Source organism: Saimiri boliviensis, chromosome 7, assembly GCF_048565385.1.
Source record: "Saimiri boliviensis isolate mSaiBol1 chromosome 7, mSaiBol1.pri, whole genome shotgun sequence".
Lineage (NCBI taxonomy): Eukaryota > Metazoa > Chordata > Mammalia > Primates > Cebidae > Saimiri > Saimiri boliviensis.
This window is the reverse complement of record NC_133455.1, coordinates 72,213,401-72,236,745: the sequence shown is the minus strand read 5'-3', so window position 1 is coordinate 72,236,745 and position 23,345 is coordinate 72,213,401. Positions and strand designations below refer to the sequence as shown.

Sequence of the window (23,345 nt, the reverse complement as noted above, 5' to 3'; positions counted from 1 at the left end):
TCCTGTTCGTGATTGGTCAGAGACCAGCCAATCATCTACAAGATCAAACCCCTCTCACCTTCCTGAATTTCAGAGGCGTGGTCTATGCGCTTGGCCCTTTTAAGTTTGTCCTCTGTCTTCGCCCAGCTGTCACGCGCATCTCGTCGCTTTTTCAGACGTTTCTTGCGTTGTATCCTGCCCGCCGCCGGGCGGAGTATTGAGGCACATAGGTGGCGTGCACAGTACCCGTGGAAATTATTCAATGCTTGTTGCCAAACAATTACTATACAGACGCTTATCTCTTTTCATATATATATATATATATATATATATATATATATATATATATATATGTAACTTTGGGACAATCAGTAATTTGTGGCAAAATCTTTCTATACGATCCAGCAGTTGACCTCCAATAAAATTATCCTAAAGATATAATGGGGACAGTCATACACAGTGGCACGCACCAGTGGCATCAGCTACTCCGGAGGCTAAGGCAGGACGATCTCTTGAGCCCAGAAGTTCAAGTGCAGCCTGCACAACACAGCGAAATCCCGTCTCAAATAAATAAGTAAATACACACACACACACACACACACATATACATACATACATACATATATACATACATACATACATACATACATACGGGGGCTTCCAGTTAAAGGTGGAATTACGTATTACTCTCCAGGTCAAAAGAATGGGAAAGGAGACAATAACAGCAACATTTTGGAAGCTGAAAATCAAACGAAAGAATGGTAACTGGTTTAGCAAACTTAAGAATATTGATTCTGAAACAAAGGTAAACAAAAGCCTGATTATACCTTTGGAAAAACCTCTCGGGAATATCACCAGCCTCAAAGAAAAATCCCAAAGATACCCTCATCAGAGTTCTCTTAATAACATAGATAATTAGAATGAATTCTACATGTAAGACTTTGGCCTGTGTGCCCCAGCCCTCATTCTGTTTTCCAGTCAGCTTTTTAGTGTTCTTACTCTTCAAAATTAAACAGGCGGCCAGGGATCATTAGACATTTAAGGAAGGACTTTACTGTACAAGAAAGAAACAAAAATAAACAAGAAGGTAAGAGCAAATGAGAGGAAACATAAATTGCAAAGGAGGAAAAAAAAATCACTAAAAATAAAGCATTTAAAAATAGGCCAGGCATGGTGGCTCATGCTTTGTAATCCCAAAACTTTGGGAGGCCGAGGCGGGCAGATCACTTGAGGTCAGGAGTTAAAGACCAGCCTGCCTAACATGGTGAAACCCAGTATCTACTAAAAATACAAAAATTACCTGGGCATGGTGGCATGTGCCTATAGTTCCAGCTACTCGGGAGGCTGAGGCAGAAGAATTGACTGAACCTGGGAGGCAGCAGTTGCAGTGAGCCGAAATTGCAACACTGCACTCCAGCCTATTTTAGACGGAGTCTAAAACAACAACAAAACATTTAAAAATAATCCATCATCAGACTTCTGAAAGAGATGTTGTAATGCACCCATAAAATAACAACAGGAAACTACTTGAGAGTAACTGCTATTCAGATTTTTTTTTAAAGAGCTCTTGGAAATTAAAACCATGTTACAGAAACAAAAATTTTATACAAAGACTGGAGGATAAAGTTGAAAATCAAATTTGTTCTACTTTAGAAGAAAACATAAAAATGAAAGGATCGGTCCAGTAGATATCTACCAAATAAGAGTTCTAAATCAGAGTTCCAGAAAGAGAACAGAAAATCAGAAGAGAATAAATCATCAAAAAATGTTTTAAAAGTACTATCCCAAACTGAAGAACAGAGTCTCCAAATGGAATGGGCACCCTAAGTATCCAGAACAACAAATCAAACCCACCCCAAGACACATCATTATAGAATCTCAGAGTACTGGACACAGAGAAACAATTCTAAAAGCTTCCAGAGAGAAAGAACAAGCTGCTTACACAGACAAAAAATCAGAACACGTGACTTCATGTTGTTGCTTTGTTAGTAATTTTTTTAAAAAATCAGAACAGCGTTAAGATTAAGAATTAGAGCGCCACACTACCCAAAGCAATCTGTAGATTCAATGCAATCCCTATCAAAATACCAGTGACATTCTTCACAAAAATAGAAAAGACAATGCTAAAAGACCTAGAATGGAACCAAAAAAGACCTAGAATAGCCAAAACTATCTGAGCGAAAAGAGCAAAACTGGAGGAATCACATTACCTGACTTCAAATTATACTACAGAGCTATAATAACCAAAATAGCATGGTACTGGCATAAAAACAGACACAGACCAATGGACCAGTATACAGAACCCAGAAACAAATCCCTATGTCTGTAGTAAACTCATTTTTGACAAAGGTACCAAGAACAGACACTTCAATAAATGGTACTGAGAAAACCAAATATCCACATGCAGAAGAATAAAACTTGACCCCATCTCTTGCCATATATAAAAACCAAATCAAAATGGCTTAAAGACAAATTTATGACCTGAAACTATGAAACTATCACAAGAAAACATTGAGGAGACTCTCCAGGACATAGGTCTGGGCAAAAATTTGTTGACATACCCCACAAGTACAGGCAACCAAAGCAAAAATGGACAAATAGGATTAAGTCAAGTTAAAAAGCTTCTGCACAGCAAAGGAAACAATCAACAAAGTGAAGAGACAACCCACAGAATGGGAGAAAATACTTGCAAACTACTCATCTGACAAGGGAGTAATAACCAGAATATATAAGGAGCACAAATAACTCTATTAAGAACAAAATCTAATAATCTGATTTTAAAATGGGCAAAAGATCTGAATAGACATTTCTCAAAAGAAGACATACAAATGACAAACAGGCATATGAAAAGGTGCTCAACATCATTGATCATCAATTAAATGCAAATCAAAACTACAATGAGTTATTATCTGATGCCAGTTTAAATGGCTTTTCTCCAAAAGACAGGCAATAACTAATGTTGGAGAGGAGGTGGAGAAAAAGGGAACCCTCATACAGTGTTGGTGGGAATGTAAATTTTTTTTTTTTTTTTTTTTTTTTTTTTACAGAGTCTCACTCTGTTGCATAGGCCAGAGTGCAGTGGCAAGACCTTGGCTCACTGCAACCTCCACCTTCTAGGTTCAAGCAACTCTCCTGCCTCAGCCTCCCAAGTACCCGGGACTACAGGTACACACCACCATGGCCAACCAATTTATATATTTTTTTAGTAGAGATGGGGTTTCACAATGTTGGCCAGATTAGCCTTGAACTCCTGACCTCAGGTGATCCACCTGCCTCGGCCTTCCAGAGTGCTGGTATTACAGGCGTGAGCCACCGGGCCCGGCCAGGAATGTAAATTAGTATAACCACTAAGGAGAACAGTTTGGAGGTTCCTCAAAAAACTAAAAACAGAGCTTCCATACAATCCAGCAATCCCACTGATGGGTATAAACCTAAAAGAAAGGAAATCAGTATATCGAAATGATATCCGCACTCCTCTGTTTTTTCCAGCACCATTCACAATAGCTAAGATTTGGAAGTGACCTAAGTGTCCATCAACAGATGAATTAAAAAATGTAGAACACATACACATAGTAGTACTTACAGTTCAGCCATGAAAAAGGAAGAGATCCTGTCATCTGCAACAACATGGATGAAACTGCAGGTTATTATGTCAAGCGAAATAAGCCAGGCACAGAAAGACAAACTTTGCATGTTCTTACTTATTTGTGAGAGCTAAAAATCAAAGCAGTTGAACTCACAGAGATAGAGAGTAGAAGGATGGTTTCCAAAGGCTGGGAAGGGTAGTGGGGAGTTGGGGAGAAGTGGGGATGGCTAATGGGTACAGAACATAGAAATAATGAAAAAGACCTAATATTCGATAGCATAACAGGGTGACTATAGTCAATAATAATTTAATTATACCTTTTTTTTTTTTGAGACGGAGTTTCACTCTTGTTACCCAGGCTGGAGTGCAATGGCGCGACCTTGGCTCACTGCTACCTCTTCTCCTGGGTTCAGGCAATTCTCCTGCCTCAGCCTCCTGAGTAGCTGGGATTACAGGCATGTGCCACCATGCCCAGCTAATTTTTTGTATTTTTAGTAGAGACGGGGTTTCACCATGTTGACCAGGATGGTCTCGATCTCTCGACCTCGTGATCCACCCGCCTCGGCCTCCCAAAGTGCTGGGATTACAGGCTTGAGCCACCACACCTGGCCTAATTATACATTTTAAAATAACTAAAAGAGTATAACTGGATTGTTTGTAACACAAAGAATAAATTCTTGAGGGGATGGATACCCCATTTTTCATGATGTGATTATTACTTATTGTATGTCTGTATCAAAGTATCTCATGTACCCCATAAATATATACATATATATACCTACTGTGTCCCCATGCAAATTAAAAATACAGTTTTTAAAATTTAAAAATAAAAAAGGAATCAGAACAGCATTGGGCTTACAAACTCATCAACATTGGGAGGGCTGGGTGTGGTGGCTCACTCCTGTAATCCCAGTACTTTGGGAGGCCAAGATGGGAGGATCACTTGAACCCAAGAGTTCAAGACCACTGGCCTAGGCAACACAGGGAGACCTAATCTTTACAAAAAATAGAAAATAGCCAGGCATGGTGGCAAGTGCCTGTGATCCCAGCTACTTGGGAAGCTGAGGTGGGAGTATTGCTTGAGCCCTGGAGGTCAAGGCTGTGCATGGGGGGGTGTGACTGTAGTCGTGAGCTACACTAGAGTTGAGGCAGGAAGATTGCTTAAGCCCAAGAGGTCCAGGCTGCAGTGAGCCATGATCATACCACTGTACTGCAGCCTAAGCAACAGAGTGAGACCCTGACTAAAAAAAAAAAAAAAAAAAAAAAAATTTGACTGTAAATATGCACCTCTATTTCTGGGTTCTCTATTTTGTTCCATTGATCTATATTTCTATTTTTAAATGAATACCATGCTGTTTTGTTTACTATAGCCTTGTAGTACAATTTCAAGTCAGATAATATGATTCCTCCAGCTTTGTTTATTTTGCTTAAGAATGTTCTGGGCCGGGCGCGGTGGCTCAAGCCTGTAATCCCAGCACTTTGGGAGGCCGAGGCGGGTGGATCACGAGGTCGAGAGATCGAGACCATCCTGGTCAACATGGTGAAACCCCGTCTCTACTAAAAATACAAAAAACTAGCTGGGCGTGGTGGTGCGTGCCTGTAATCCCAGCTACTCAGGAGGCTGAGGCAGGAGAATTGCCTGAACCCAGGAGGCGGAGGTTGCGGTGAGCCGAGATCGCGCCATTGCACTCCAGCCTGGGTAACAAGAGCGAAACTCCGTCTCAAAAAAAAAAAAAAAAAAAAAAAAAAGAATGTTCTGGTTTTTGTTTCCATATAAAATTTTTAAGATTTTTTTTCTAATTCCATGAAAAATAATCTTAGTATTTTGATAGGAATTGCACTGAATCTATAGATTGCTTTGGATAGTTTGGTCATTTTAACAATATTAATTCTTCCAAACAATGAGCGTGGGATGTTTTTCCATTTGTTTGTGTCACCTACGATCTCTTCCACCAATGTTTTATAGTTTTTCTTATAGAATTCTTTCACCTCCTTGGTTAATATATTCCTAGATATTTTATTTTTTCGTAGATATTGTAAATGAGATTGCCTTCTTGATTTCATTCTCAGCTAGGTCATTATTAGTGAATACAAACACTCTTGATTTTTGTATATTTATTTTGTATCCTGAAACTTTACTAGATTAATTGATCAAATCTAAGAGGTTTTTTTGGTGGAGTCTTCAGGTTTTTGTAGATACAAGATCATATCAGGCCAGGCGCAGTAGCTCATGCCTGTAATCCCAGCACTTAGGGAGGGTGAGGCGGGAGGATCATGAGGTCAAGAAATCAAGAACATTCTGACCAACATGGTGAAACTCCGTCTCTACTAAAAATGCAAAAATTAACTGGGTATGGTGGTGTGTGCCTGTAATCCCAGCTACTCAGGAGGCTGAGACAGGAGAATCGCTTGAATCCGGGAGGCAGAGGTTGCAGTGAGCTGAAATTGTGCCACTGCATTCCAGACTGGCGACAGAGTGAGACTCCATCTCAAAAAATAAAAATCATATCGTCAGTGAACAGGGATAATTTGACTTCTTCTTTTCTAGTTTGGCTTCCTCTTTTCTAGTTTGGATGTCTTTTATTTCTTTCTCTCTTGCCTGATTGCTCTGGCTAGGACTTCCAGTCCTATGTTGAATCAAACTATGATTTAATTGTGAATCCAGAACAAAAACAATTTCAGACACGCAAGTTTTCAAAATATTGATATTCCATGCATTGCTTTTCAGAGAGATAGAGGATTTATTGTGCCAAGACAAATTAGTCAGTCAGAAAAAAAGAAAAGAGAGAGAGAGAAAGAGAAAGAGAAATAAATGAAGTCCAAGAAATGGGATCCAGCACAAATGAAACAAAAGGACTCTCCGGGACAATGGCGAAGGGAGATGCCAAATTGTATGGCATGACTAGAGATTAATTCATCAAAATTAGGACAGTTCAAAGGGGTCTGGGAGTGATTTCTTCAAGAAATACATAGAATATCTAATGCATTGTAACTTAGGGAGAAGAGATTTGAATGAGAAGAGTTTGCAGATATGTTAGTGGCAAGTTGGTAGAAAGCTAAGGAGGATCAAAGACAATTATTAATTCCAATAAAAATAAAAGGTTGTGCTGGAAAAGCTAAACAGATTTCTATTTTCTTCAATATAGTGGGTTAGGTATTCAATTGATACTCCCACAAAACAAAACAAAACAAAACAAAACAAAAAACACTAAAAAATGCTGGGGGAAATGGAAATATTTTCCTAAAAGCATGGTAGAGCCCCGAAGACAGTAAAGAATCAACAGACTAAAATATAAAGGGGGTCAGAAACCTAAAGAATTATTCAAAACATAGCAGTCACATTTGCTTGGAGGGCATCTACCACATTTACAGACTTGAACTTTGTTTTCTAAAGGAAACGATAAAAGACTCACCAGGGTGGAGAGTCTGAGAGATTCCCTCCTGTACTGAACCTTCCCTTACCTCCCCATTCCCGAGGAACTGCAAACAAAAGCTACATTGGTGTCAGAGCAGAGGAATTTGTGACCACAAGTGGGGCCTTAAAGAAATTTTCAGTGTAATTTCAGATTCGGGTAGTTTAAAAACAGGCAAACAAAAAAATCTACTTAATTTGTACACTTAGTTTGAAGTGGTCTTGAAGAGGTGAGTATAATGCACCCAGGCATGTGGCAGAAACAAATCCAAATATACACTAGAAAAATGTCTTTTTATCCTAGCACCATAAAAAGTCATTTCCCAAGGAAAATTAGTAACTCATAAGCACACACACACACACACACACGAGGAGACATCATAAATAAGAACTAGAAGAAATAACAACAGCAAAAACTGAACCCAAAAGACTTTAAATATTGTAATTATCTGGTATAGATTCTAAAATAATTACACTTACTTTGTTTAAAGAAATAAAAGAGAAACAAGAATATATTGAAAAACAGAAAACCAAATAAATAAGGAATAATTAAGTAATAATGTAGCACATTTAAAAATAGAGGCTCCAGAAATAAAAGGTATAAAGTTTTTTTTTTGTTTTTTTTGTTTTTTTGGTTTTTTTTTTTGAGACGGAGTTTTGCTCTTGTTACCCAGGCTGGAGTGCAATGGCACGATCTCGGCTCACCGCAACCTCCGCCTCCTGGGTTCAGGCAAGTCTCCTGCCCCAGCCTCCTGAGTAGCTGGGATTACAGGCACGCACCACCATGCCCAGCTAATTTTTTGTATTTTTAGTAGAGACGGGGTTTCACCACGTTGACCAGGATGGTCTCGATCTCTTGACCTCGTGATCCACCTGCCTCGGCCTCCCAAAGTGCTGGGATTACAGGCTTGAGCCACTGCGCCCCGCCCAAGGTATAAAGTTTTAAATTAAAAAATGAGACTTTACTGAATTCATTTATCAGATCTAGGAGCTTTCTGGATGAGTCTTTAGGGTTTTCTATGTATATGATCCTAACCACACACCACCCCAGCAACCAAGCGGAGAATCAAATCAAGAACTCAATCCCTTTACAACAGCTGCAAAAAAATAAAATACTTAGGAATATATTTAATCAAGGAGGTGAAAGAGCTCTACCAGGAAAACTACAAAATACTGCTGAAAGAAATCCTAGATGACATAAACAAATGGAAATATACTCCATGCTCACAGATGGCTAGACTCAATATTATGAAAATGACTACACTGCCCAAAACAATCTACAGATTCAATGCAATTCCCATCAAAATACCATTGTCATTCTTCACAGAACTAGAAAAAGCAATCCTAAAATTCATGTGGAACAAAAAAGAACCCACATAGCCAAACCGAAACTAAGCAAAAAGCACAAATCTAGAAGCATCACATTATCACATTACCTGACTTCAAACTATACTACAAGGCTATAGTTACCAAAACAGCATGGTACTAGTATAAAAAAGGCACATAGACCAATGGAACAGAATAGAGAATCCAGAAATAAAGCCAAATACTTGCAGCCCACTGATCTTTGACAAAGCAAACAAAAACATAAATCGGGGAAAGGACACCCTATTCAATCAATGGTGTTGGGAAAACTGGCATGCCACATGTAGAAAAATGAAACTAGATCCTCATATCTTACCTTACATAAAAATCAACTCGAGATGGATCTAAGACCTGAAACTATAAAAATTCTAGAAGATGGCATCAGAAAAAAACTCTTCTAGACATTGGCTTAAGCAAAGAATTCATGACTAAGACCCCAAAAGTAAATGCAACAACTACAACAAAAAAGACCTAATAAAACTAAAAAGCTTCTGCACAGCAAAATAAATAATCAGCAGAGTAAGCAAACAATCCACAGAGTGGGAGAAAATGTTTACAAACTATGCAACCAACAAAGGACTAATATCCAGAATCTACAATAAATTCAAACAAACCAGCAAGAAAAAAGCAAATACTCTCATCAAAAAGTTGGCAAAGGACATGAATATACAGAGCCAACAACATCTGAAAAAACTCTCAACATTGCTAATTATCAGGGAAATGCAAATTAAAACCACAATGAGATACCACCTTACTTCTTCAAGAATGACCGTAATAAAAAAGTGGAAAAAATAACAGATGTTGGTGTGGATGTGATAAAAAGGGAACACTTTTACACTGCTGGTGGGAATATAAACTAGTACAACCACTACGGAAGGGCTGGGTGCGGTGGCTCAAGCCTGTAATCCCAGCACTTTGGGAGGCCAAGGTGGGTGGATCACGAGGTCAAGAGATCGAGACCATCCTGGTCAACATGGTGAAACCCCATCTCTACTAAAAATACAAAAAAATTAGCTGGGCATGGTGGTGCGTGCCTGTAATCCCAACTACTCAGGAGGCTGAGGCAGGAGAATTGCCTGAACCCAGGAGGCGGAGGTTGCGGTGAGCCGAGATCGCGCCATTGCACTCCAGCCTGGGTAACAACAGCGAAACTCTGTCTCAAAAAAAAAAAAAAAAAAAAAAAAAAAAAAAAAAAAAAAAAAAACACTATGGAAAACATTATGGAGATCCTTTAAAAACTAAAAGTACAACTACTATTCAATCCAACAATCCCACTACTGGGTATCTACCTAAAGGAGAAGAAGTCATTATAAGATTATAGCAGTACAATTTGCAGTTGCCAAAATAGGAAACCAACCTAAGTGCCAATCAACCGATTAGTGGATAAAGAAAATGTGGTATATATACATCACAGAATACTATTCAGCCTTAAAAAAAAAAACAAAATAATGTATTTTGCAGCAACTTCAATGGAACTAGAGGCCATTATTCTAAGTGTAGTAACTCAGGAATGGAAAACCAAATACTCTATGTATGTTCTCACTTATAAGTGGGAATTAAGCTATGAGGATGCGAAGGCATAAGGATAATATAATGGACTTTGGGAACTTAGAGGTGGAGCAGGGGAGGAAGATGAGGGATAAAAAAAAACTACATATTGGGTACAGTGTACACTGCTTGGGTGACGGGTGCACCAAAATTTCAGAAATCACCACTAAAGAACTTATCCATGTAACCCAAAACCACCTGTACTTCAAAACTTATTGAAAAATAAAAATAAAAATAGGCAGGCATGGTGGCTCATGCCTGTAATCCCAACACTTTGGGAGGCTGAGGTGGGATGATCACTTGAAGTCAGGAGTTTGAGGCCAGCCTGGCTAACATGGTGAAACCCCATCTCTACTAAAAATACAAAAATTAGCCAGGCATGATGGTGGATGTCTGTAATCCCACCTACCTGGGAGGCTGAGGCGGGAGAATCCCTTGAACCCAGGGGGCAGAGGTTGCAGTGAGCCAAGATTGTGCCATTGCTTAATACATAAATACTCACGTATTTATTAATGGAATGATATAATGCCTGGTATGTGCATTAAAATAATCCTGTGGGAGTCCAGGGGAAATTGGTGGGACATAGATGAGACAAAATTAAACGTATTTTGTAATTGCTGCAGCAAGATGATAGGTACATAGAGATTTGTTATGCTTGTTATTGTGTTTGAAATTTCCTAAAATTTCTTTTAAGTAATCCAAAGACCAGTTTAGATTTAGCTGAATATAGGATTAATGAATTGAAAGACAGATGAGAATAAATTATCCAGAATAAGCCAGATGGAGTGGCTCATGCCTGCAGGTGGATCACCTGAGGTTGGGAGTTTGAGACCAGCCTGACCAACATGGAGAAACCCTGTCTCTACTAAAAATACAAAATTAGCTGGACATGGCATCATATGCATGTAATCCCAGCTACTAGGGAGGCTGAGGCAGAAGGATTGCTTGAACCTGGAAGGTAGAGGTTGCAGTGAGCTGGGATGGCACCATTGCACTCCAGCCTGTGCAATAAGAGCGAAACTCTGTCTCAAAAAAAAAAAATTATCCAGAATAAAATGCAGAGCAACAAAGAGGAGAGTATGAAAGAGAAAGATACATGAAGAGCAGAGAAAAATCTATCTAATTGGAGTTCTGGAATGAGAAGAGAGCATGGTGCAAAGCTAATGGTTAGGCATTTTTCAGAACTAATGAAAGATACAAATCAACAGATGCAAGAGGCCCACAGGACAGAATAAAAGAGGTCCATATATAAACATAATATGGCAAAACTGAATAACATTAAAGGAAAACAGCAGATCTTAAAAGCAGCCAGATTGTGGGATATGTGGGTATATGCGTTTCTCAAAACTCACTGCTTTAATACAGGTAAGGTCTGTGCACTTCATCGCATGCAACTCTTACCAGAGTAAAAAATCAAATTAAAAGCAGCTAGAGAAACAGATTCCCTACAAAGGAGCAGCAGCTTAGACTGAAAACTGACTTCTTACAGCAACAATAAAAGGCAGAAAACGATGGTTGATGCCTTTTTTTTTTTTTTTTTAATAGAGATGCGGTTTCACCAGGTTGGCCAGGCAGGTCTCGAACTCCTGACTTCAGGTGATCCACCCACCTTGGCCTCCCAGAGTGCTGGGATTGCAGGTGTGAGCCACCATGCCCGGCCTAATAGTTGATATCTTTAATGTGATGAAAGAAAATAACTCCCACTAGAAATTTTATGACTAGTGTAAGTACATTTCAATAATGAGGATAGCCAGGTGTGGTGGTTCATGCCTGTAATCCCAGAACGTTGGGAGGCCAAGAGGAGAGGGATCACTTCAGGCCAGGAGTTCAAGACCAGCTGGGCTACATAGGGAGACCCTGTCTCTACACACACACACACACACACACACACACACACACACACACACGCAAAGACAGAGAGAGAGAGATAAAGATACTAAAACAATAACATTCATGTATTCTGGAATTTAAAAATATAGAATTAAAACACACTAAAACAATAATATAGACATTGGGAGGTGGGCGAACAAAGTTAAATTGTTCTAGGCTGCCGAGCGCGGTGGCTCAAGCCTGTAATCCCAGCACTTTGGGAGGCCGAGGCGGGTGGATCACGAGGTCGAGAGATCGAGACCATCCTGGTCAACATGGTGAAACCCCATCTCTACTAAAAATACAAAAAATTAGCTGGGCATGGTGGCACGTGCCTGTAATCCCAGCTACTCGGGAGGCTGAGGCAGGAGAATTGCCTGAACCCAGGAGGCGGAGGTTGCAGTGAGCCGAGATTGTGCCATTGCACTCCAGCCTGGGTAACAAGAGCGAAACTCCGTCTCAAAAAAAAAAAAAAAAAAAAAAAAAAAAAAAAAAAAAAAAAAAATTGTTCTAGGCTTCTTATATTGTCTGCAAGGATAATGTGCTGATTATCAAACTATGTCTTTCAACTTCAGATCCACCCTTCTACACACCATGATGCTGGGGCTGGTATTCTGCGAACCACATTTTGTTTTCTTTCTTAAATGGACTATTTTTTCAAACAACAGATTTAGGTTCACAATGAAAGTGATCAGAAAATATGAGCATTTTCATATACCCTTTGTCCCCACACATGTCAACATCCTGCTCCAGGATGGCACACTGTTTACAGCCGATGAGCCTATATTGACATGTCATTATCACCCAAGGTCCACAGCTTACATGTGGGTTCACCGTGGTGAACACAACTCTGTGTTGTATATTCTATGGGTTTGGATAAACGTACATGTATCCATCATTTAAGTATCATACAGAATGGTCTTACTGCCCTAAAAGTCCTCTGTGGTCCACTCCTTTATCCCTTCCCCTACCCCAGTCCCTAGCAACCACTCATCGTTTTATTGTCTCCATAGTTTTGCCTGTTCTGGAATGACACATCATTGGAATCACAGTATACAGCCTTTTCAGCTGGCTTCTTTTACTTAGTAAGATGCATTCAATGCATGTTCCTCCATATCTTCTGACTTAATAGCTCATTTCTTTTTAGCACTGAATAATATTTCATGTGTGGATGTACCATGGTTTAGTTATCCATTCACCTACAGAAGGACATCTTGGTTGCTTACAAGTTTTGACAATTAAGGATAAAGCTGCTATAAACACCCATGTGCAAGTTTTCATGTGAACATAAGTTTTCAACTAATTTGAGCATATACCAAAAAACATAAATGCTAGATCATATTGTAAGAGTATATTTAGTATTGTAAGAAATTGCCAAACTGCCTTCCAAAGTAGCTGGACCATTTGGCATTCCCACCAACAATGAGCGAGAGCTCCTGTTGCTCTACATTTTTGCCAGCATTTGGCGTTTTCAGTGTTCTAGATTTTGGCCATTCTAATAAGTGTGTAGTGGTATCTCATTTTGGTTTTCATTTTCAGTTCCCTAGAGACATATGATGTGGAGTATCTTTACATATGTTTGTTCATTTGCCTTTTTTTTTTTTCCTTTTTTTGGAGACAGGGTCTCACTCTGTCATCCAGGCTGTCATCGAGTGGCACAATCATGGCTCACTGCAGCCCGAACCTCCTAAGTTCAAGCAATCCTCAGCCACCAAGTAACTGGGACTACAGGTACATGCCACCACGACCTGCTAATTTTCATATTTTTTTGTAGAGACAGGGTTTTGTCATGTTGCCCAGACTGGTCTTGAACTCCTGGGCTCAAGTGATCCTCCCACCTTGGCCTCTCAAAGTGTTAGGATTACAGGTATGAGCCACCGCGCCTGGCCTATTTGTCATATTTTAATTTGTTGTCTTCATTTGGAGTGTGTCTGCTCAGGTCTTTTGTCCATTTTTAATTGGGTTGTTCATTTTCTTATTGGAATGTTTAGTTTTATGTGCCAACTTGGCTATGTCTATTGGAGTTCTGGAAGGATAAGAGAGAATGGAGCAAAGCTAAGGGATGCACAGATAGCTGCTAAAACATTATTTCTGGATGTGTCTGTGAGTTTGTTTCCAGAGAGGTTAACATGTGAATCAGGAGACTGAGTAAAGAAGATTGCCTTCACCAGTGTGAGCAGGCATTATCCAATCTGTTGAGGGCCTGAATAGAACAGAAAAGATTGGGGAAAGGCAAATTTGTGCTTTGCTTGAGGTGGAACATCCATCATCTCCTGCCCTGGATCATCAGTGTTCTTGATTCTTAGGCTTTTTTTTTTTTTTTTTTTTTTTGAGATGGAGTCTTGCTCTGTCACCCAGGCTGGAGTACTGTAGTGCAATCGCATGCAATCGCAGCTCACTGCAACCTCTACCTTCCAGGTTCAAGCAATCCTCCTGCCTCTGCCTCCCCAGTAGCTGGGATTACAAGCACATGTCACCACACCCGGCTAATTTTCGTATTTGAAGTAGAGACCACACCTGGCTAATTTTGTATTTGCATTTCACCATGTTGGCCAGGCTAGTCTCCAATTCCTGACCTTAAGTGACCCACCTGCCTTAGCCTCCCAAGTTATAGGCGTGAGCCACCACACCTGGCCTTGGTTCTTAGGCCTTTGGACTCAGACTGAGACTTAACACCATTGGTTCCCTGATTTACAGGTAATAGGTTTGGACCAGAACTACAGCAGCTTTCCTGGCCTCCAGCTTGCAGATGACAGACTGTGGGACTTAATCATTGTGTAAACCAATCTCTCATAATAAATATCTATCTATCTGCCTATCTACCTTCCTACCTACCTTTCTATTTACTTATCTATCTATCCTTTTGATTCTGTTTCTCTGGAGAACCTGACTAAATACATTTGTTGTTGAGTGTTAAGAGTTCTTTGATATTTTGGAAATCAGTCCCTTATCAGAAACATCTTTTGCAAATATGTGTGTGTGTGTGTGTGTGTGTGTGTGTGTGCGTGTGTGTGTGTGTATTCTTGCTCTGTCACCTAGGCTGGAGTGCAGTGGCATAATCATGGCTCACTGCGGCCTTGAGCTCTGGGCTCAAGTGATTCTCCTACCTCAGTCTCCTGAATAGCTGGGACTACAGGTGCATGCCACCACATCTGGTTAATTTTTAAATTTTTTGTAGAGACAACCTGCTATGTTGCCCAAGCTGGTCTTGCAGTCCTGTGTTCAAGCAATCTTCCCACCTTGGCCTCTCAAAGTGGCAAATATTTTCTCCTAATCTGTGGCTTGTCCTCTCATTTCTTTTTATAGTGTCTTTCACAAAGCACATTTTTAGTTTCTTTTTTTTAGACGGAGTATTACTCTGTCGCCCAGGCTGGAGTGCAGTGGCATAATCCAGCTATCAATTCTGTCTTCCATGGATCATGCTTTTGGTATTGTATCTAAAAAGTCGTTGCCATACCCAGTTCATCTAGATTTTTCTCCTATGCCAAGACTTTTATAGTTTTGTATTTTACATTTAGGTCTATGATCCATTTTAAGTTAATTTTTTCTTTTTTTTGAGACAGAGTCTCGCTTCGCTCTGTCGCCCAGGCTGGAGTGCAATGGCACAATCTCAGCTCACCGCAACCTCAACCTCCCCAGCTCAACAATTCTCCTGCCTCAGTCTCCTGAGTAACTGTGATTACAGGTATTTATCACCACGCCCGGCCAATGTTTGTATTTTTAGTAGAGATTGGGTTGCACCATGTTGGTCAGGCTGGTCTTGAACTCCTGTCCTCAAGTAATCCACCCACCTAGGCCTCCCAAAGTGCTGGAATTTCAGTCATGAGCCACTGTGCCCAGCCCATTTTGAGTTAATTTTTTTGAGAAAGTAAGGTCTCTCTCTCTCTCTCTCTCCATATATATATATATATATATGCATGTGGATGTCCAGTTGTTCAGGTGCCATTTGTTAACAAGGCTATCTTTTCTCCATTGTATTGCCTTTTCTCTTCTTTGTCAAAGACTATATTTGTTCGGGTCTATTTCTGGTCTCTCTATTATGTTCCATTGATCCATTGTCCATTATTTTGCCAATACCTCACTGTCTTGATTATTGTAGCTTTATATTAGGTCTTAAAGTTAGGTACTATCAGTCTTCCAACTTTTTGTCATTGTGTTGGCTGTTTCAGATCTTTTGCTTCTCCATGGAAACTTTAGAATCGGTTTGTTGATATCCACAAAACAACTTGCTAGGATTTTTATTGAGATTGCATTTCAAGTTGGGGAGAATTGACATCTTTTTTTTTTTTTTTTTTGAGACGGAGTTTCGCTCTTGTTACCCAGGCTGGAGTGCAATGGCGCGATCTCGGCTCACCGCAACCTCCACCTCCTGGGTTCAGGCAATTCTCCTGCCTCAGCCTCCTGAGTAGCTGGGATTACAGGCACACGCCACCATGCCCAGCTAATATTTTGTATTTTTAGTAGAGACGGGGTTTCACCTTGTTGACCAGGATGGTCTCGATCTCTCAACCTCGTGATCCACCCGTCTCGGCCTCCCAAAGTGCTGGGATTACAGGCTTGAGCCACCGCGCCCGGCCTTACATCTTAACAATATCAAGTCTTCCTTTCCATGAACATGGAATATATCTCCTTTTATTTAGTTATTCTTTGATTTCTTCCATCAGAGTTTTGTAATTTTCCTCACATAGATCTTGTACATATTTTGTTACATTTAAACCTAAGTACTTTGTTTTTGGGAAATACTGTGGGTTTTTAGATGGAGTCTCACTCTGTCACTAGGCTGGAGTGCAGTGGTGCGATCTTGGCTCACTGAAACTTCTGCCTCCCGGGTTCAAGTGATTCTTCTGTCTCAGCCTCCCAAGTAGCTGGGACTATAGGTGCGTGCCATCATGCCCAGAAAGTTTTTGTATTTTTAGAAGAGACAGGGTTTTACCATGTTGTCCAGGATGGTCTTGATTTCTTGACCTTAGAATCCACCTGCCTCAGCATCCCAAAGCTCTGGGATTAAAGGGGTGAGCCACTGCACCCGGCGAGTATTGTGTTTTTAATTTTAAATTCCACTTGCTCATTGCTGGTATAAAGAAAAGCAATTTACTTTTTTGTATTAATCCATATCCTACAAACTTGCTATAATCATTATCAGTTTCAGAAAAGTTTTGTTCTGTTGGAATTTCTACATAGACAGTCGTGTTATCTGTGAACAAAGACAGTTTTATTCACATTTCTTTCTTGTCAGCTGGTTCCCTCTTAGTTTTTATCAATAGGAGTGCTAGAGGGAGACTGGAAAACTGAAAGAAAAGTGACTTTCATTTTTCTTTTGCTTGCTTTGCCTGTCAGTGTTGGCCTGGCATCAGAAGTCAGTCCAGCCTCAAGCTTCTTTCAGCTCTCCCAGAACCAGACTCATTGTGCCCCCTTAGACATCCAGCACCAATCAGGAAGCATACCGTCTTCAGAGGTCTGAGCCTCAGCTCTGTTAGGTCCTTTTTCTGAACTTTTGGTTTCCATAACCCCAGCCTCTTCCCTTTGTTTGCCCAGCTCCAAAGGTGGTAGCTGCTCCTTGCAAATTTTACCTCTATGTTACCTCAATGTTTCCTTTGCTTTTTCATTCCTCCAACACTTATTTAATTGACTCCCTGCATTACATTCTGTATTGAAGCATCTAGTGTTATTTTTGTTTTCCTGAATGAACTCTTACTGATACAAATAATACTGATTAACTTTATATTTTAAGTTAAATGTTTGTGTTGTAGATAACCAGTAAAAGTGTGGAAATGGCCAGGCGCAGTGGCTCAAGCCTGTAATCCCAGCACTTTGGGAGGCCGAGGCCGAGGCGGGATCACAAGGTCAAGAGATCAAGACCATCCTGGTCAACATGGTGAAACCCCGTCTCTACTAAAAATACAAAAAATTAGCTGGGCATGGTGGTGCGTGCCTGTAATCCCAGCTACTCAGGAGGCTGAGGCAGGAGAATTGCCTGAACCCAGGAGGCGGAGGTTGCGGTGAGCCGAGACTGCGCCATAGCACTCCAGCCTGGGTAACAAGAGCGATATTCTGTCTCGAAAAAAAAAAAAAAGTGTGGAAATGGAATTATATAACTTCAAATTAATCAAGGGAAAAAGGAAATGAGAAATAAATACCAGTTATGATGCCACTGATTTCAGGAAATATTTGTATCTATCATCAAAAAGAATATCATATTGCCAATTAATCCATGAAATTTTATCAATTGTAAGATACATCCCAATTTCAGAGGTGTTAGAGTATGAATAAATATGTGTCTTAGAGTCAGTGGTATAATATATGCTGGTTGTAAGAAGGAACATCTAAAATATAAGCATACAGATAATTATAAATAAGAAGTTGGGGCCGGGTATGATGGCTCATGCTTGTAATCCCAGCACTTTGGGACACAGAGGCAAGAGGATGCCTTGAGGCCAAGAGTTTGATACCAGCCTGGGCAACACAGTGAGACCCCCAGCTCCACAAAAAACAAAACAAACAAACAAAAAAAACCTTTTTAAATTAGCTGATTGTGATAATGCGTGCCTGTAGTCTCAGCTACTTGGGAGGCTGAGGTGGGAGGATTGCTTGAGTTCAGGAATTTGATATTGCAATGAGCTATGATTACATGATCTCACTACACTCCAACTTGGGTGACAGAGCAAGACCCTGTCTCTAAAAATTTTTTTTCAAAAAGAATGTCTATAATGTACTATAAAATAATATTAAAGATAATGCCATAATTATAATTAAAATAACATTCATTGTGTGACAGAGACAATGCAATGTTTTACTAAACCAGTTTTCTTTTCCTTCTGATCACACGATAAACTACGTTTACCAACACCCTAGCAGTTGGAGCCATGTGGCTGAGTTCTGGCTGATGACTTGTGGGCAGAAGTGAGAGACATGACTTGCATGCCTGGTTCTTAAAATGTTCTGTGCTTTCTTCCACATTCTCTCTCATCCCCCACATGCAGGCTAGATAACAACTCCCAAGGAGACTGGCTGCAATATGCTGAAGATGGTGGACCTGAGTTAGACTCTCGAATGAATGCATGCAGCAGGGCATGCTGCCACCACCCCCGCCAGCCCATGCTGGACTCTACAATGAGCAAGAGATAAACTTTTGTTAGTTCACTGAGTTTTGGAATCATAGTTAGCACTACTATAACAAATGTAGATATCGATAGGGGAAGTAAAGTGCTGCTGTAACAAAACCCAAAATAGACATTAGGTTAGTAATTGAGTGGCAGGAAATGAGAAAATTTGTACTAGAGGCTCAAAGGATGGCAATCAATTTGTGTTGGTAAACAAGACAGTAAACGTTGTTTCTGTTAAGAAACAAACACATTTATGGGTATTTCAAATGGAGGAAATTTAATACAGAAGATCATTAGCAAACGTGTCACAAGGATGGAGTAGCAGGAAGTGGCAGATAAGATTATCCCAAGACTAGGAAAAGCAGAAAGCCACTAGCTCTGGGGCCAGTGGAGCAAAAGGTAAACGGTGTTACCCAGAGTTCACAATTGCTGTCCTGCTGAGGCTGCTGCTATTGAAACCAAGCTGCCTGAACAGGAACCTAGGATTCCATTGCTACCGCCATCACTACAGCAGCTCTTACCACTATTGTCAGAACCTATAGGAAGACAGATGGTTAGGAGTCTGAGAAATGTAATTAACAGATTCCCATCTGACAGTAGGGAAGATGTTCTGAAAGAGCGCATGTGGAACTGAGAGACCACAGGCTATCTGGAACACCATGTTACGCAGTCACAAAATATTTGGTAAACTGGTGCCTGTAATTCTTTGCAAAGCATGCCATATGCTATTGAGCCTGGAGCATTAGGGGAATGGGTTGGAAAGAATTAAATGGCCAGCATGTATTGCCAAATTTTGGCTGCATTACAAAAAAGAGATGTGCTAAGGAGGAAATTAGCCTTTTTCTGCCAGCAAAAATAAAAGAGAATCACATGTTCAGAAACTTTAGACCTTAAAGCATTGGAAACTCGATTGCTTCAAGACTCAAAATAATGAGAAATAAAATGAAAAAGCCTTTGACCAAAAGGCTCACTAATATCCAGCCTTGTGGCAAAGAATAGATTATGTCCTTTCTTAAGAGACAGCAGCATGGGAATGGGAAAGCAAAGAAATAAGTCAGATTTAAGAAACATTCATAGCAGCTGGGCGCGGTGGCTCAAGCCTGTAATCCCAGCACTTTGGGAGGCCGAGGCGGGTGGATCACGAGGTCAAGAGATCGAGACCATCCTGGTCAACATGGTGAAACCCCGTCTCTACTAAAAATACAAAAAATTAGCTGGGCATGGTGGCATGTGCCTGTAATCCCAGCTACTCAGGAGGCTGAGGCAGGAGAATTGCCTGAACCCAGGAGGCGGAGGTTGCGGTGAGCCGAGATCGCGCCATTGCACTCCCGCCTGGGCAACAAGAGCGAAACTCCGTCTCAAAAAAAAAAAAAAAAAAAAAAAAAGAACCATTCATAGTAAAGAACTCTGAATATGAATACCAGCAGCAAATGGAACGACTCAAGGTAAGTAAGCCAGAAAGTGGGGGTTTCGTTTGTTCATTTTTGACAATCTTATGTAGGTATAACTGGCTTAAAACAGCTGTACATATCTAATCCTTACTATTTGAGTTTTAACATTTGTATACACCCATGAAACCATAACCACAATTAGGGTAATGAACAGATTCTTCACCACCTAAAACTTCCTGTAAGTTTTTGAAACATTGTATTGCAAAGAAACTATAAACTAGTACTGAAAAATATCTTTGACGGCTCAAATATAAAACAACCGTAATGCTTCTTTAGTGTGAGAAACACACTCACCCGTCCAAAATCAAAGAATGGACTTAAGAGGCACGAAGAACAGTGAAAGTGAGACTTTTTAATAAGTCTTTCAAGATTGGGTGTCAGGTGGACGGGAACATCTGGGACAGTCACAACAGGTAATTTATCTCCTAGCTCACAAGTCCCTCCCCCACTTCCTCATTGGTTGAGTAATATAGGGTTACAATCTTCCCAGATATCGCCCAAGTTTCGTTATCTCCCTTGTAAGGTTATACCCCATCCCCTTCCCCGCTTAAGTTTCAATTCCCCAACAAGGAAACTTTCTTCCTTTTATGGGCTGACCCCTCCTCTACATTCTGTTCGCTTTATTGTGACCTGCTAGGTGCATGAGCCATGTCGTTTGCTACATTTGCAGGCTAGCTGCCAGTACTTAGATTTATCAAGCCTTGAAAACGGACCATTTAAAACGTTTCTCACATTTTGGGGTTGATTTTATGTACCAACTTGACTGTGTTAAATGATGCCCAGAAAGCAGGAAAAACATGCTTTCTGGGTGTGTCTGTGAGGGTGTTTCTGGAAGACACCAGCATTGGAATCGGTGGACTGAGCAAAGCAGATGGCCTTCATCAGTGTGGGTGGGCATCACCCAACCCACTGAGGACTCAAGCAGAACAAAAAGGTGGAGGAAGAACAAATTTGCTCTCTTCTTGAACCAGAATATCAATCTCCTCCAGCTCTAACACATTGGCTCCTGGTTCTTGGGCCTTCAGACTTGGACTGCGACTTACACCATTGGCTTCCCTGGCTCACAAGCCACCCAGTTAGGAGTATAACTACACCACCAGCTTTCCTGGGTCTCCAGTGTGCAGACAGCAGATCATGGGAATTCTCAGCCTCCACAATTGCATGATCCAATGCCTAATACCCAATCTCTCTCTGTATAGCTCTAAGTGTACTATTGCTTCTGTGTCTCTAGAGAAGCCTCACTAACACAGCTTCCATATTTCCACATATTAGAAGTGAGCTCTAGAGCTTGTACAGCCCCTAAGAATATTCTCCAAAATTCAGTTGATATGTGATCGGTGGGGATAGCAAATAAGGATCCTCCTACCCTCACCAACGTTGGAACAATGGGTTGTAGAGCAAATACACAACAATGTTTACTCAACTAACAGAACGGAGTGTAATCAGTGCACTTCTCTACTGCACAGCAAGCAAGTTCACCATGCTGCTGTGCAGGGTTCCAGTCTCTCTATGAGTCATTGACTGCAGCTGGTCTTCTATTTGTTCCTTTTCTGAGTTTGAACATTTATAGCTGCTTTTCTGTACCTTCTCTACCACATGTTGTGTATCAGGGGTGTAGACAGGAGACACATCTGGACTGAATGAAAAATAGGGCTTTGATATGCTTTGGATATTTGTCCCCTCCAAATCTCATGTTGAAATGTGATGCCCAGTGTTGAAGATGGGACCCAGTGCAAGGCATTTTGGTTATGGGGACAAATCTTCATGAATGGCTTGGAGCGCTCTCTGCGGTGAGCAGTTAACGTGAGAGCTGGCTGACACTTTCCCCCTCCTCTTTCTTGCTCTCTCTCTCTCTTTCCCCATGTGACACATTTGTTCCCCCTTCACCTTCCGCCATGAGTAAAAGCTTCCTAAGGTCCTGACCAGAGGCAGATGCTGGTGCCATGCTTGTACAGTCTGCAGAATTGTAAGCCAAATGAACCTCTTTTCTTTACAAATTACCTTGCCTCAAGTATTCCTTTATAGCAACACAAAATGGACTAACACAGGAAAGAGGGAAGAGACAGAGAGAAGCCACATCTGTACTGAAAACTAGGACTTCACATCACTCTGGGATTTTAGTTTGAACTTGAAGTAAAGACTAAATGGGAATTTGAGGTCTCTCCCTTGGGGGTGAGTGTGTTGTGTGAGTAAAAATCAAATACGTGTTCACCATTTCACATTCATTGCATTTTCCTCCTGATCACACAGCTAAAAACTGCATTTTCAGTCTCTGCTGTGGTTAGATGGTACAGGGGGACTAAGTTTTGTCCATTTATGGGTGAAGTGATGTACACCACTTTCAGGCCTGGCCCTACAAATATCTTTTGTGATCATCTATATTCTCTCTTTTCTTCCTGTTTGTTCACACACAGGATGACTTGTGGACCACGAATTGAAGATAGAAGAGTTTCTGTCAGTCTAGATCCAACCCTCCACAAACCTGGCTTTAGATTGTGACACAGAAAGAAATCATTATGAAAGCCTATGGGAACTGAGGGCATTTGTTTCCAACATTGGTGTTACCCTTGCTATTATGTAATATTAATATAGATATGTGCTGCTGGAGTGTCTACATAAATATCAGACAAAATAAGCTTAAAGGCAAAAAGCACTACTAGAGCTGGAGAGCATGACTTTCCAATGTTAATATCTTCTCTTTGCTAGCAAATTTTAATTTCTTTTATTTTTTAGTTTGTAGTTTTATTTTTCGAGGCAGAGTCTTGCTCTGACATCCAGGCTGGAGTGCAGTGGTGCGATCTCGGCTCACTGCAACCACGCCTCTCAGGGTCATACAATTCTCTTGCCTCAGCCTCTGGAGTAGCTGGGACTACAGGTGTGCACCACCATGCCCAGCTAATTATTGAAGTTTTAGTAGAGGTGGGGTTTCACCACGTTGGCCAGACTGGTCTCGAACTCCTGGCCTCAAGTGATCTGCCTGCCTTGGCCTCCCAAAATGCTGGAATTACAGGCATAAGCTACCATGCCCAGCC

At 40.7% G+C, this 23,345-nt stretch overlaps 1 long non-coding RNA gene across 2 annotated transcripts; it reads right to left on the bottom strand.

The window, feature by feature from the left end:
• Nucleotides 1-346: 346 nt before the first annotated feature.
• On the bottom strand, nt 347-1,377 carry LOC141585002 (uncharacterized). 2 transcript variants are annotated; one of them, XR_012518283.1, is made up of 3 exons: nt 1,280-1,377; nt 624-718; nt 347-516 (listed from the first exon to the last, which is right to left on the bottom strand). It is a non-coding gene; the product is annotated as an uncharacterized LOC141585002 (long non-coding RNA). The 2 variants fall into 2 exon arrangements; XR_012518282.1 differs by having other exon boundaries at nt 628-718.
• Between the last annotated feature and the right edge of the window lie 21,968 nt (nt 1,378-23,345).